Source organism: Triturus cristatus, chromosome 2_2 (assembly GCF_964204655.1).
Source record: "Triturus cristatus chromosome 2_2, aTriCri1.1, whole genome shotgun sequence".
In the NCBI taxonomy this organism is placed as follows: domain Eukaryota; kingdom Metazoa; phylum Chordata; class Amphibia; order Caudata; family Salamandridae; genus Triturus; species Triturus cristatus.
The window spans coordinates 1,127,310,901-1,127,327,094 of NC_140582.1; the positions used below are offsets into that span (position 1 = coordinate 1,127,310,901).

The 16,194-nt window shown below is 41.1% G+C and overlaps 1 long non-coding RNA gene across 1 annotated transcript in view; it reads left to right on the top strand.

Annotated features, from left to right (window-relative positions):
- Positions 1-16,194, top strand: part of LOC146863238 (uncharacterized) — a 176,080-nt gene that overhangs the window by 7,123 nt on the left and 152,763 nt on the right. The window lies entirely within an intron of this gene.

Below are 16,194 nucleotides of genomic sequence, written 5' to 3' on the forward strand. Positions count from 1 at the left end.
ATAATGCCACCTTAAGATGCCTGATATGGTGTTTGTGTACAAATTGTTTCATGTGTGAAGAAATAAAATGAGTGCAATTAACAGTAACCAGGTCCCTAGGGGGTCGTTTGTTTTCAAACACTTTGCTTAAAAACGTCCTCACTGGGACAAAATAAAAATATGTCCATTTTGAAAAATAATCAACAAGGACTATTAGGAATCTTTTGTCTGATGGTAGTAAATGAAATGGCCCAAGGTTCTTCAGGATAAGGTACCACATGTAATGGTATATTACGAGTAAGCCAGTGTTTATCTGAAAGCAGACAAGTACTGCAGGAAGATATCCAGTTGGCCACTTGGGAATCAAGAGAGGGCCACCACAAATATTGTTTAACATTCTTGACGTGGCCCCAACCCCCAAGTGACATTGATGGGCTGCCTGGAATAGTTTGGATCTTATGGCAGTGGGGGGAATGGTAACAATTTTGAGAAAAAGCAGACCATAACTCACTGGCTACTTGTCAGAATGGTCTAAGGGGAGCAGATAAAGACCTTTCCTTGGGCCAACTTTTTTTTATCAAACTCCATAACCAGAGATAAAATGTTATCTTCAGCAATGGCAGGCAACCAATCTTCACGACAAATGATTCAAAGGTACTTAAAATATCATCTAAAGTGCCTGCTACTAATTGGACTCCTTCATACTCCTCAGTGGAGTCAATGTCCTGAATAGGCATTCTAGATAAAAAATCTGCTCTTGAGTTTCTATTAGCAGGAATATAATCAATTTTGAAGATGTACTCTTGTAATAATAATAATAATAATAGTAATAATAATAATAATAATAAAGGCATTTATAAAGCGCGCAGCTACTCCAAATGGGGTGTCCCGGCGCTAATGCCGACAGTGGTCAAGGTAGAGGAAAGCGCGATTCTAATCATTCCGACTGCAAAGCCAGGTCTTCAAGGCCTTTCTGAATTCCTGTTCGGACTGCATCATGCGTAAATGGGAAGGGAGGTTATTCCAACATTTGGTGGTCCCCACCTTGAATGTTCTAACTCCCATTCTTGCTTTTGCAAAACGAGGAATGGAAAGATAGCGTTTGTCGTTTAACCTTAAAGGTCTGTCTTGTTGATATGGGCGAAGTCTCCTCCTCAGGTAGATAGGCCCCTTCCCTTGATACGCTCGAATGGCAAACATCAGGGCCTTGAATTCGATATGTTTGGCTATCGGTAGCCAGTGGAGTTGCCTGAGATAAGGAGAGATGCGTTATCAAAACAGGACCTTGCAGACCAGTAGTGCTGCTGCGTTCTGAATAATCTGAAGTCTATGGATCAGGTCAAGCGGCAGGCCCATATACAGGCAGTTAGCGTAATCGAGGTGGGAGGTGATAAGAGCATGGACACAGTTTTGCGAGTTGAGTCTGGCAGGAAATGAATGCATTTCCTGATGGTTTTAATTTTACCAAAACAGGCAGCCGAAACCAGTTGTACATGGGTAGCGAGGGATAGGTCTTTGTCCCATCTCACTCCCAGATTTTTTAAAGAGTCCTTCGGAGTGGGCGCGTCACCCAGGCCGGCTGGCAACCAAACGTTTGTTGCTTGGGGGGATTTGTCAGCATTAAGTTTTAGGAAATTGCCATTCATCCATGCAGAGATGTTTTAGAGGCACTCTTTTAGCGGGTCAAATGTGGTGTCTGACACTCCACTGAATGTAAATAGCTGCTGAGTGTCATCAGCGTAGGATGTCACTATGATCCCCATTTTGGTGATGAGTTTCGCCAGGGGTGTTAGATAGACATTAAAAAGAAGCAGGCTCAGGACCAAACCCTACGGTACCCCCCATTTCAAAGGTTTAGCAGGCGAGGTGAAAGGGTGGGTCGAGACCTGTTGGTTACGCTCATGCAAGTAAGATGTAATCCAGTTCAGTGCTGTCCCCTGGATGCCAATGTCATTCAGGCGATCTACTAGGATGGGATGGGACACCGTGTTGAATGCTGTTGACAAGACTAACAGCACCAACATGGCCTTAGAGCCTCCATACACCGGCCAGCGTATGGAATCAGCCATTTCGATCAGGACAGATTCAGTACTGAATCCAGGGCAAAAGCCGGACTGGGACTCATGCAATAAGCCACTGGACTCGATGAACGCTGCCAATTGCTGGTGTACTAATTTTTCAAAACTTTTGCCGGGGCAGGGAGCAGAGAAATTCGCCTATAATTGCTGGTGACTTCTGGGTCAGCATTAGCTTTCTTCAATAAAGGGAGAAGAAAGGCATGCTTCCAGGCTGATGGAAAGACCCCCTGTCTGATTGAGGAGTTACAGATATCATTTAAAGGGGGATTGAGGCACTCAGCAAGGGCACTGTATTGTTTGGCTGGCCATGGGTCACCAGGGGACCCAGATTTGCGTTTCTGAAGCCCGGTCAGCGATGTTTCCAAAGGGATAGCAGGAAATTCAGAGAATACTGGCCTATGAGTCTACCCTGGTTTATTAGCATTAGTCACCTCTGGGAGACAGGGTGATGTTGGAAAGGACGCATAAATCAGGGCGACTTTCTATTCATAGAAATCCGAGATCTTGTTACATAGCTTCTGTGAAGGGGGTCTAGCGTGTGTGAGCGCTAGGGGGCTCGTAAAAGACTTCACTATCTTAAACATCTCCCTAGATGAGTTCTTTGTGCTAATAATGCGTTCAGCAAGAACGTCTCTTTTTTTTGCAATGAGAAGTTTACGATATTCTTTTAGCGCTACTCTGTAGCTCATTTTGCTTTCCTGAGAATAGTTTGATCTCCAATTATGTTCCAATCTTTTACATTCAGATTTTTTGGCTCTAATCTTCTTTAAAAAACAGGGAGCGGAAGGGGACTTTCTCGCGGAGTTTACAGACCTCAAGGATGTAATTGAGTAGAGTGCAACGCTAACCCATTTATTTAGATTTGTGATGCTAATCTCGAGGTTATTTGAAATGGAGGGCATGGGGTCCTGCAAATGCCGGGCAAGGGACTCCGGGCGTGAAAGAAGTCTAACCAGTTTAGCAGACACTTTTCCTGAGCCATTTCCATTAAGTAAATGAATTAAAGGCTTATGATCAGTAAAAAGAACAAATCTCATACCCCACAGGTAAGTTTTGAACTTTTTAATGGCCCATGAGCAGGCTAATGATTCTCTCTCAATAGTGCTATAGTGAGACATAGAAGTTTTAAGGGATTCAAACTTGTGAATCATGCAAATATTATTGGAGAAAATGTCTGAGAAAGTGTGCATCTTTTCTCACAGAATGTTATCTTCAGAACTATGTACAGAAGATTTATCTATATCTCACACTCTAACTGGATTGGATGATCCAGGCACAAGCATCACTCCCAACTTTGTCACATCTTGCCAACCTAGAATAAATTTACCTTTAATAGCAACATATATTTTTGTGTACCTAAACACTTCACAATTTCCATGAAAAAACCAAGCACGTCACTGTCCTGATCGCTATAAGTTTGGCAAACACATCAGCTTTCTGCAAGGGTTTAAGTGTACTACCAACTTGCTCATACAGTGTGTCTGAAATAATTGTGATGGGTGCCCCAGAATCTATCATCATATCAAGTTTGGCGGATCCAATGTGAACACCACAAATGGGTCCTTTCACAGATTTAAACTCAACTCCGTCTACATTGAGTGTTAGGACAACCCTCCACAGTTCCTGCGTACAGTCCTCTGTAACAGAGGCTATGTCCACATACCCAAAATGAGAAGGTTCTCCTCCACTCCTACAAGTGCCTTGAAAGTGACGCATCTTGTGGCACTTGGTGCTTTTTTGATCAATGGCTGGGCATGGAGCAGTATTGCTGCAATGTGTTTTTGTCCCACACCTATAGCAAAAAGGTGCACCTTTTTATGTTGAAATTCGTTGTTTTTAGCCCTAAAAGACAAAGCATTAATCAACTCTGATACTTGCAGAGTGTTGAGGGGTTGTGTCATAATATCTGCTGAAATACATTTACTAGACATAATTGAATGTTCAATAGCTTTAGCCATATCTTATACTTGAATCAAAGTTGGATCTCTAAAGTAGAGAAGGTGTCGCTGAATTTGAGTCGAATTGCATCCAAAAACAAATTGATCCCCAATGGTCTAAATTTGCATTTTGCGGCCAGAATTCTTAGTGCAGAAATGTATTCTTCAGTTGTTTCCTCTGAAGACTGTTTCCTTCTGTTAAAGTTGAACCTTTCTAGTAGCACACTTGGTTATTCTGTGAATTTGCTATTTAGTCTGGGGACAGCTTCTAAATAATAATTCCAGCCTTCATTTTCTCCAGAGGATGACATTATCGGTAGGTTATTAAAATGTGTTAACCTCCTACACCTACATTACTAAATAAAATAGCCTTTTTTCTATTAGCATTACATTTTTCACCATCAATAGCAACCAAGAAATTCTCAAAAGTATTGTACCATTTTTCCCAAAGTTGTGGTGGCTTACCAGTTCTTTTTGGAAAGGGCTGTATTTGTACAAATTGTTGAATGCCAGATATATTTTCTTTTCTTTACTTTTAAATTATGTAACATAAAATGTACCTTCTTATCTCTTCAAAATAGAACCTCCACACTGTTCACCATTTAACACATGAGGAAACCAAAAAATGAAGAAGCCAAATGGTAACCACAGAGTCAGCGGTTTTTTGTTTTTTTTAATGACTATTGTGCACTGATATTACCAAAACATAGCAATATCTATTTGCCAGTCCTAGAAGCGGCCCAAACCAATGTGGCAGCCACTTATGTAGACAGACATTGTGTTAATGGGACGCTACACAGAGGTGAGATGACAGACACGCACATACAGATAGGGTAACCACAACACTCCATGTTATCACAGACACTGCTTCCAGTCCTGAACATTTCTTCTACAAATCAATGCTGTCAGGTCTGCAACATTAATTAGTTCAAAGGAAGCAAACTAAGACTACAATACCCAGAATGCATTAGGCTGACACACACAAGCCCAGCACAGGAAGCTGTGTCCGTAGTGACATGGAGTGTGGCGGTCGCCTTATTTACAGAACAGTGAAGGCCAAAGAGGGAATTGGCATAAAAGAGAAAAGTGACAGTCAGGATCAAATAATGCAAGGAGAAATAGCTTTCTTGGCTAGATAAACAAAATAACAACCAAGGCCATATGTCAAAAGAGAGAGAGCCTACAGGAAAACAGTGCCTGGGCAGCGGAAGTCAACAAAAAGGGGTAAAAAAATGGGACTGTGGCGTGAAGGCAACAGAAGGGACAGACTTACAAACAGGACAAATGACTGACAGCCCATGAAAGACTATCTAACAGATAGAGAAGTAAGGGAAAGATCAAGGACAGAGGGGGCTGTAATGTACCTTCATTTCAAGAGTTCACAAACTGTACATTCCGGGGCTTTCTTTTTTATTTAAAGCATTCTGTAAAATGTAGTAGGAAAAATGCAGTTATTAACAGTTTATTTATTTACATTTACTTGCAATTTTATATAGCACGTTCAAGACCTATGGGTGTCAGAGCTAGTTATCAGACGAGACAGACATTGGTATTGTACATAAACAATCTAAATCTACATGAAGAGATGACAAATCAGGGAATAACATTCATAGGGAACATGTTTGCAGAGAATATCTCAGCATTATGTGACAATCAGCATTCCCAGTGGACATATATCGAAACATAACTTCTAAAAAATAAAAGTGGATGATGTGAAGAAAATGGTAGACTCTTTATAAACTTACATTTTCAAGTACAAAGTCAGCAAAGTCAGTATTCTGTTGTAACTCTAAACTTATTGTAACAACACATACCTGTTATAATAGGCTGAAGCTGCTGTGACATACTCGCTTTCCATGGGTGACATAGGTGCATTCTGATATTTGAATAAGGCACATATCCACAACAATACCTATGGCACCTTACTGCCAACACGAAATCTAGAGAACAATATTTCACCACTGGCAATGCATTCAATGAATGTGCATTCAACATTTGGCTAATGGCTGGGTACATGATTAACTGTAAGGTGAATGTCTGGAAACATTATAGAATTCATTTCGGCTTGAGAGATAGCATCTCAGCTGTACCTGAAACCGCTTTTTGAGTAGTTTCCCTTGAAAATATGTGTAGAAAATGGAGTTATTAGTTGAGAGGGTTGAGAGCGCCACTCAAGTAAAGAACACAATCCTTGTCAGGGTGAACCACACAATCCACTAAATAAATTTGAGCTTAACACTGGTAGCTTGGCCCAAGAGCAGTCAGGCGAAACTTAGAGGAAATGTGTAAGGTATTAATACAGCACTCAAACAGTAAGAAAGTGAAAACACAACACAAGAAAAGTCCCAAACCAGTTTGGAAAAATTATAATGAATTGATATCAAAATGACAAAACTACAACCAGTAGAACTGGGGTTCTACATTTTTAAAGTTTCACTTAAAAAAAGAGCCAAAAAGTAGTACCATTGACTTGGGAATTATAAGTAAATTAAATGTGTCAATTGGGTGTATAACAATTTTGACATGCTTAAGGGAGAGCGTATAAGCCCTTTACCCCTGTTTAGGAGAGGTAAAGTGCAGAGAACCCTAATCACAATACAAATGAGTTGAGCAAAAATAGGTAAGTGAAGGTGAAAAGTCTGGAGGAATACTGCATAAAAAGGTGTCAGGTCCAACAGTATGAAGGTGGAAAGAGCCAGGATTTAGATCAAAAGCAGGGAATTTATATCCTACTGAGCAAATCTAGGGAGAACACAAAAAAATATTATATAATATACATGGAATCTTGAAATGGAAATGGTCCCCTTTATCTACAGAGAAAATGTAATTGTTATGCTCCGACTAGGACTCTACAGTCCTGCGGGAAACATCTGTTACTTCCCCATTTGACTGGCACCGCCAGTAATGGTGGAAAATCATTTACATACTTAGCCCCCCAATACTGGAACCAGCTTTCCTTACATCTTTGTGTCTGCACCAATCATAGACACTTTAAAAAAGCCCTAAAAACTTGAATGTTCTGTCGCAGCACCACTTTCAGGGTGATTTGCTGCGCTTGATAAGATCCAAAGATATATATAGATTCTGGCACTTGCCAATTTATATGTTATCTTTAACTTTAATTTAGGTATTCACCACATTGTAGTTTTATCAGGGAGACGTCCCATCACCAGGTGTGAAGTTCTCCTGACAGACGCTTCCCGTGAGAAGTATTTACAGGCACCTGCCATTCACTTCTAATTTGCTGCAATTTTGCCATTCCAGTTTAATAGGTATGTGCATCCAATGCATACATGGAACAGTGACACTGATTAGATTGCAGCACACATTATGACACGGGTTTTCTCATACTAGAGTGTTGATAAAGTTGCACTTTGTTTGAATTTTGCTTTTCAACACCTAGTCGACTAGATTGTAACCTTGCGGGAAGCATTACACTGCTCGCTTTAACTTAGCAATTTTGCTTCACAGCGCTTTGGTGAGACACACAGTGCATTTGCTCGCACTTGTTTACTTATTTTGATTGAAACTGATGGTGTTTTGGTTGATATTATGCTCTGTTCATGCATTAAAAGTGTAATCATTTTGCACTATGCTATATGCATTGTACACATAATTAGTGTTTGCAATACCACTCCAACATGTCCACGAATACCGGGCTGTGCCCTTTCTTTATGTTTATCAAGACCCTTGGGCTCTTGCATGTATTACAATGTGTTTACCCATGTGACATTCATTTTGACTTATAGGCATCATGTTCTGATTTATGAGCAGACTTGTAATTTTACATTGATATATTTCTTTTGTTTGCCTATTTGATATATTGATCATAACACTGTGATCTCCAACCACTCCAATATGTCTGCCAACAGAGGAAGGTAGTCCTTCATTTATGTTGATTATTAATAGTTACCTTTTCTGTTTTGCACATTTCACGTGATCAAGACTTTGTTGAAAGGCATTGTGGAATAAACACTTTGTGGAACTATACTGATGCTGAGTCCTTTATCCTGAGAGCGCGTGAACCTTTGGTGGCTTGAAAGTGAAAGAGATCGCTGAAACGCGTAAGGAAATGGAAGCGCGTACGCTGTTGTGCCATGAATAAATGCCTTTCTCCAGCAGTGGACCTCTATTTGGTGTGCTATATCTATATATATATATATATATATATATATATCAAACCAACGAGTTGCCTCCAAAGATGAAACCACTTCCCAGCGTGTAAAGTTCATTTATTTCAAGGATTAGCACAAGCCAGGCAAATGCACACAAATAGCAGCCAAACGCGTTTCGGGCGTGGAACACCCTTGATCACTGGCAAGAAACTGACAGCAGAGCAGTCCAAAAGCACAATTAAATATCCCGCCCAGGTGGGATTGTGGTTCTTGTAGTCTGCTCTTTAATAAAACCATGAATGGGCGCCGTCAATCTCAGAAAATGTTCATCTTACCCAAGTGGGTATGTGCACCCCAGCCCGGCTTGCACACGATATCACCATCCTTGAAACGAGCACGCTGTCCCTCTCGTGCCTCTTGATATGCTGCACGCCCGAAACGCGTTTGGCTGCTATTTGTGTGCATTTGCCTGGCTTGTGCTAATCCTTGAAATAAATGAACTTTACACGCTGGGAAGTGGTTTCATCTTTGGAGGCAACTCGTTGGTTTGAAATATTGCGGCTGGCCCAGCCGCGATGAAGCCCCACTGCGTAACTTGCAGGACCTCCGTGCAGCATATCAAGAGGCACGAGAGGGACAGCGTGCTCGTTTCAAGGATGGTGATATCGTGTGCAAGCCGGGCTGGGGTGCACATACCCACTTGGGTAAGATGAACATTTTCTGAGATTGACGGCGCCCATTCATGGTTTTATTAAAGAGCAGACTACAAGAACCACAATCCCTTTGAGCACACGCCCACCTGGGCGGGATATTTAATTGTGCTTTTGGACTGCTCTGCTGTCAGTTTCTTGCCAGTGATCAAGGGCGTTCCACGCCCGAAACGCGTTTGGCTGCTATTTGTGTGCATTTGCCTGGCTTGTGCTAATCCTTGAAATAAATGAACTTTACACGCTGGGAAGTGGTTTCATCTTTGGAGGCAACTCGTTGGTTTGATATATATATATATATATATAGATATAGCACACCAAATAGAGGTCCACTGCTGGAGAAAGGCATTTATTCATGGCACAACAGCGTACGCGCTTCCATTTCCTTACGCGTTTCAGCGATCTCTGCCGCCTTGATCACAGGTGGAAGCTGTTAATCATGCAAAGTGCAAAGTACGTGTTTTAAAGTCATTAGATCACATGACCAGACTGTTAGAACTTCATTTCCCATGATGCAGGTAAATTATTTCGAAGTGCAATAAGGAAAGTCCTTTTCTGTTTACCGGCACAATGTTAGTATCAGTGGTATATTCGTTGCTGGTCTTGTGAATAGCAATTGAGACGTGCTCTGAAAAAATTCAAACGTACTCTGAAAAAATTTCTCCTCTCCAGCACGATCAGGCAAGGTGTCTCCCTTCCCGAATCCCTTCCAAACACTCTCAGGATTCGCTGATAGCATGTCCTTTTGTAACGTCTGAGAGGGCAAGTGGGTCATGCTCCTCATTTAATATTTCACAAACACCCTCCGAGTACCAGAGCCTCCGACCCTTCAGGGTGACCTCTTCACAGTGGGCACGGAGTCGCCCACCAACCATAACATAACACACCAAATAGAGGTCCACTGCTGGAGAAAGGCATTTATTCATGGCACAACAGCGTACGCGCTTCCATTTCCTTACGCGTTTCAGCGATCTCTGCCGTCTTGATCACAGGTGGAAGCTGTTAATCATGCAAAGTGCAAAGTACGTGTTTTAAAGTCATTAGATCACATGACCAGACTGTTAGAACTTCATTTCCCATGATGCAGGTAAATTATTTCGAAGTGCAATTTTTTCAGAGCACGTCTCAATTGCTATTCACAAGACCAGCAACGAATATACCACTGATACTAACATTGTGCAGGTAAACAGAAAAGGACTTTCCTTATTGCACTTCGAAATAATTTACCTGTGAAGAGGTCACCCTGAAGGGTCGGAGGCTCCGGTACTCGGAGGGTGTTTGTGAAATATTAAATGAGGAGCATGACCCACTTGCCCTCTCAGACCTTACAAAAGGTGAGAGTGTTTGGAAGGGATTCGGGAAGGGAGACACCTTGCCTGATCGTGCTGGAGAGGAGAAATTTTTTCAGAGCACGTTTGAATTTTTTCAGAGCACGTCTCAAATGTTATTCACAAGACCAGCAACGAATATACCACTGATACTAACATTGTGCAGGTAAACAGAAAAGGACTTTCCTTATTGCACTTCGAAATAATTTACCTGCATCATGGGAAATGAAGTTCTAACAGTCTGGTCATGTGATCTAATGACTTTAAAACACGTACTTTGCACTTTGCATGATTAACAGCTTCCACCTGTGATCAAGGCGGCAGAGATCGCTGAAACGCGTAAGGAAATGGAAGCGCGTACGCTGTTGTGCCATGAATAAATGCCTTTCTCCAGCAGTGGACCTCTATTTGGTGTGTTATGTTATGGTTGGTGGGCGACTCCGTGCCCACTGTGAAGAGGTCACCCTGAAGGGTCGGAGGCTCCGGTACTCGGAGGGTGTTTGTGAAATATTAAATGAGGAGCATGACCCACTTGCCCTCTCAGACCTTACAAAAGGACATGCTATCAGCGAATCCTGAGAGTGTTTGGAAGGGATTCGGGAAGGGAGACACCTTGCCTGATCGTGCTGGAGAGGAGAAATTTTTTCAGAGCACGTCTCAATTGCTATTCACAAGACCAGCAACGAATATACCACTGATACTAACATTGTGCAGGTAAACAGAAAAGGACTTTCCTTATTGCACTTCGAAATAATTTACCTGCATCATGGGAAATGAAGTTCTAACAGTCTGGTCATGTGATCTAATGACTTTAAAACACGTACTTTGCATGATTAACAGCTTCCACCTGTGATCAAGGCGGCAGAGATCGCTGAAACGCGTAAGGAAATGGAAGCGCGTACGCTGTTGTGCCATGAATAAATGCCTTTCTCCAGCAGTGGACCTCTATTTGGTGTGTTATGTTATGGTTGGTGGGCGACTCCGTGCCCACTGTGAAGAGGTCACCCTGAAGGGTCGGAGGCTCCGGTACTCGGAGGGTGTTTGTGAAATATATAGATATAGATATAGATATAGATATTATCTACTGGCGGTCGCCAGTAGATAGGTATAGTTAGGACCTATTTTCCATAAGAAATCCGCAACATTCTATTCCCAATAAGTCTGGCGCCGGTTGACGAATCCTCGCAAAATATTCCAAACTTTTGGCCAGCTCCGCTCCGCTCCTACCCTAAAAGTTTTGTGGTGATTCGACAAGCGGGGGCTGAGAAAAAAGTGGGGTCCCAAAACGCGTTTCCCCATGCAATTTCCCAGAGGATCTGTTGTCACAGCTACAGCCCGAACCGCTGAACGGAATGACACGAAATTTGGCAAAGAGATAGTCCTTAGTTCAGACTCGTGCCTTTTGCTCAAATGGTGTAAATCCGTTCAGTAGTTCCTGAGAAAATTAGAGTTAAAAGTACATATATATCTATGGCCGGGTAGGATCCGCGGACCCTACCCGCACCGTAAGCGCACCCTCCCCGAACCAAGCACGCACCCTCCCGATCACACGCTGAATGCTAATTGGTTGTCGAGTGTCTGTCTACATTCGAAACCAGGAACTGTTGGCGGCCATTTTCTGCCTCGGTAGAAGCGAGGCTGAAGAAGCAAGGGGAATAAGTGTGTAAAACATATAAAGGGGGCAGAATGGAAATACTCTGACCCTCTAGAGGTGCTTAGGGGGTTCCAGAAGGACCCCCTGGGGCCCCCTTTAAAAAAAAAAAAACGGCGAAACGCGCGCACAGTGCGCGCATCCTATCGCGTTGGGTGCACGGATTCTCTTGCGTTGGCTGCGCGGATCCACAGAAATGTTTTGGGAAAAAAGACAAGAAATCATTGGTTGTATGACTACTTTCTACACTGAAAGGTAGGGTGTATATTTCTGTTTGTTAAAGGTATGATTCTTATTGGTTAACAAAAACAGATTGTAAGGAACATTATATATGATAAGCTGATATGTTGAAAAGTTAAGCACACTTCCTGTCTTGTTTAGCAACATTGTGTGCTGAACTTGTGACCTGTGTGCTCAGTGCAGTGTTTCATGACCTGTTTCTATGGTAAGAGGCAGAAGGCAGATTGGGGGAAGGGTTGAAATGCATTTCAGTTGGAAAGGGCTGAAATGTTTAACCAATAGAAATGTGTGTTTGCTTTTCAGTGCATGTGTGAAGGATTGTGATTTGATGTTTACATGTATATGTGTGGAAAATGAAAGGGAAACTTTTCCATTCTTTGTTTTTGCTGAGAGGTGCACAGTGCAGAGATTCTGTAAAAGAAAATCTGGTGTGTGACTGATATACTTTTTAATCTACAAAACAACTTGAAAGGTGAGTTATTTAATTGTGAGGGGATGTATGTAGAGTATTTTGATTTTAATGAGACTAATGTATTTCTCCTGCTAAAGTGTAGGGAGTACTTTTTTTCTCTACAATCTTATTGACAGTGTGTGTGCATGTAGAAACCATTCTGTGATAAGCATTTGTGTTTTTCATGTGTTTGCAGACAGATAACTGTGCTGTTTTTATATTTTGGTAGAATTAGAAACCAGTCATTGTTTATGAATTTGTGAAATGAGTTATGTTATGTTTCTATACTAAAATGTAGTACTTCTTCTAGATAAAGAAATTTGTTTTGGTATAGTGCAATGGATAGTGTTGTTTGTCTAGAATCACACAGTGAGTATGTGTGCTTTTGGGAACAACTGTGAGAGAAGCATTTGGTAACATTGTGTATTTGCTGACAGATAACGGTTTTAAAACCTGTCATGTTGTCAAGTTTTAGTAGCATTAGAAGCCAGTCTTTGCTTATGCATTGATAAAATAAGTTATGCTTTGACACTAATGTGCTGTACTTTAATATGTAGATTGTGTGTAGTCTCCTTATCTCTTGCACAGTAGTGAATGAGTTTTGGTAAGCTGCTAGGGATAGTGTTGCTTGTCTAGAATCACACTGTGAGTCTGTATGCATTTGGGAACCACTGTGAGAGAAGTATGTGGTAATATCGTGCATTTGCTGACAGATAACTGTTTTAAAACCTGTCTTGTTGTCAAGTTTTAGTAGCATTAGAAGGCAGTTTTTGCTTATGCTTTGATTAAATGAGTCAGGCTTTGACACAAAAGTGCAGTCCTGAAATATGTAGATTGTGTGCAGTTCTCTTACCACTTGCACTGTAGTGAATGAGTTTTGGTAAACTCCTAGGGATAGCGGTGGTTGTCTAGAATCACACTGTGAGTTAGTGTGTATTTGGGAACCACTGTGAGAGAAGCATTTGGTAACATCAAGTGTTTTCTGACAGATAACTTTTTAAAAACCTGTCATGTTGTCAAGTTTTAGTAGCATTAGAAGCCAGTCTTTGCTTATGCGTTGATTAAATGAGTTAGGCTTTGACACAAAAGTGCAGTCCTGAAATATGTAGATTGTGTGCAGTTCCCTTACCACTTCCACAGTAGTGAATGATTTTTGGTAAACTCCTAGGTATAGTGGTTGTTGTCTAGACACACACTGTGAGTCTGTGTGCATTTGGGAACCACTGTGAGAGAAGCATTTGGTAACATCATGTATTTGTTGACAGATAACTCTTTTAAAACATGTCATGTTGTCAAGTTTTAGTAGCATTAGAAGCCAGTCTTTGGTTATGCATTGATAAAATGATTCATGCTTTGACACTAAAGTGCAGTACTGAAATATGTAGTTTGTGTGCAGTCCCCTTACCCCTTCCACAGTAGTGAATGAGTTTTGGTGAGCTGCTAGGGATAGTGTTGCTTGTCTAGAATTACACTGTGAGTCTGTGTGCATGTGGGAACCACTGTGAGAGAAGCATTTGGTAACGTTGTGTATTTGCTGACAGATAATTGTTTTAAAACCTGTCATGTTGTCAAGTTTTAGTAGAATTAGAAGCCAGTTTTTGCTTATGCGTTTATTAAATGAGTCAGGCTTTGACACAAAAGTGCAGTCCTGAAATATGTAGATTGTGTGCAGTTCCCTTATTAGTTCCACAGTAGTGAATGATTTTTGGTAAAGTCCTAGGTATAGTGGTTGTTGTCTAGAATCACACTGTGAGTCTGTGTGCATTTGGGAACCACTGTGAGAGAAGCATTTGGTAACATCGTGTATTTTTTAGCAGATAACTCTTTTAAAACCTGTCATGTTGTCAAGTTTTAGTAGCATTAGAAGCCAGTCTTTACTTATGCATTGATTAAATGAGTCATGCTTTGACACTAATGTGCTGTACTTAAATATGTAGATTGTGTGCAGTACCATTACCTCTTCTAGACTAGTGAATGAGTTTTGGTAAACTGCTAGGGATAGTGTTGCTTGTCTAAAATCACACTGTGAGTCTGTTTACATTTGGGTAAGGATTGTGAGAGAAGCATTTGGTAACATAGTGTATTTGATGACAGATAACTGTTTTAAAATCGGTCATGTCAAGTTTTAGTAGCTTTAGAAGCTATTCTTTGCTTATGCATTGATAAAATGAGTCAAGGTTTGACACTAAAGTGCACTACCATGTACTCTTCTCTTCACTGTGCCAGAACCGAAAATTTAAAAGTTTTACCCAAGCACTAATCTAGCAGTAGTCTGATGATTTATTCAGTTTCCAAGTACTCATGTTGTGAACCATACATTACCACATAGATTGTTTCCAATGTATATGCAGTATGCATGCAGTCTTCTAACATACTATACACTTGTCTTTCACATTTCCAATTCGCTAGTCAGTATCCCTACACTTCCAGGAAATACCCTGTAACTCCCTTTGCAGTCCTCTAGTGACCCGTTCAGCATCATGTACTAATCCATTCACTGTGCCAAAACCCAAACACTTATAAATTCACCAAGATACTATCTTTGCAGTACTCTAATCATTTAGTCAGTGCCTAAGTATTCATGCACTGAGCCAGGCCTTAGCACATGGACTGCTTCAAACCCCTATCCACTATGTATGCAATCTTCTAACCACCTAGACACTTGTCTTTCAGAGTTTCAATTCCCTAGTCAGTATCCATACAGTCCAGCAAACATCCTGTCACTCCCTTTGCGCTCCTCTAGTGACCCATTCAGTACCAAGTACTAATCCATTCCCTGCGCCAAAAGCCTACCACTTATAAATTCACCTAGGCACTCTCCTTGCTGTACTCTAATCATTCAGTCAGTACCCAAGTACTCATGCAGTGAGCCAGGCCTTAGCACATGGACTGCTTTAAATGCCTATCCAGTATCGATGCAGTCCTCTAATCACCTACACAGTTGTCTTTCACACCTTCAATTCCCTAGTTAGTATTCATACACTTCTAGCAAACACCCTGTCACTCACCCAGTGTGTCTCCTTATAGTACTGTAATCATTTAGTCAGTTAGCATGTAGTCTTTTAGTGAGGTAGGCTTTAGGGCATGAACTGCTTCAAAGTAGTATGCACTATGCATGTAGTGTTTTAACGATCGTCACACTTGTGGTTCAGGGCTATAGTTTCTTAGTCAGTTTTTATATAAAATGTGTTTGTACAGTAATGGAATAGTATAAATTTGAAAGTTGTTAATATACATTTATTTGTGATTCTTTTTTACAGATACAAAACAGGAGTGTTTCTCATCTGTTTGTACTCTTCTCGTGCAAGATTGTTTGGATGAAGGGCCCTTAGGTGTTTCATCATACTTGCTGTGCCGCACGAGTATTTTTTGTTAGGATCCCCTCGTAACAGAACTCTTTTGCAAATCTTGTGCGTGACGAAGGTGGCATTGGTCTTTGTTTGCCCCTCGAGAAAAGTAGAAAATTTCCTCCTAGGTATAGTGGTTGTTGTCTAGAATCACACTGTGAGTCTGTGTGCATTTGGGAACCACTGTGAGAGAAGCATTTGGTAAAATCGTGTATTTTTTAGCAGATAATTCTTTTAAAACCTGTCATGTTGTCAAGTTTTAGTAGCATTAGTAGCCAGTCTTTACTTATGCGTTGATTAAATGAGTCATGCTTTGACACTAATGTGCTGTACTTAAATATGTAGATTGTGTGCAGTACCA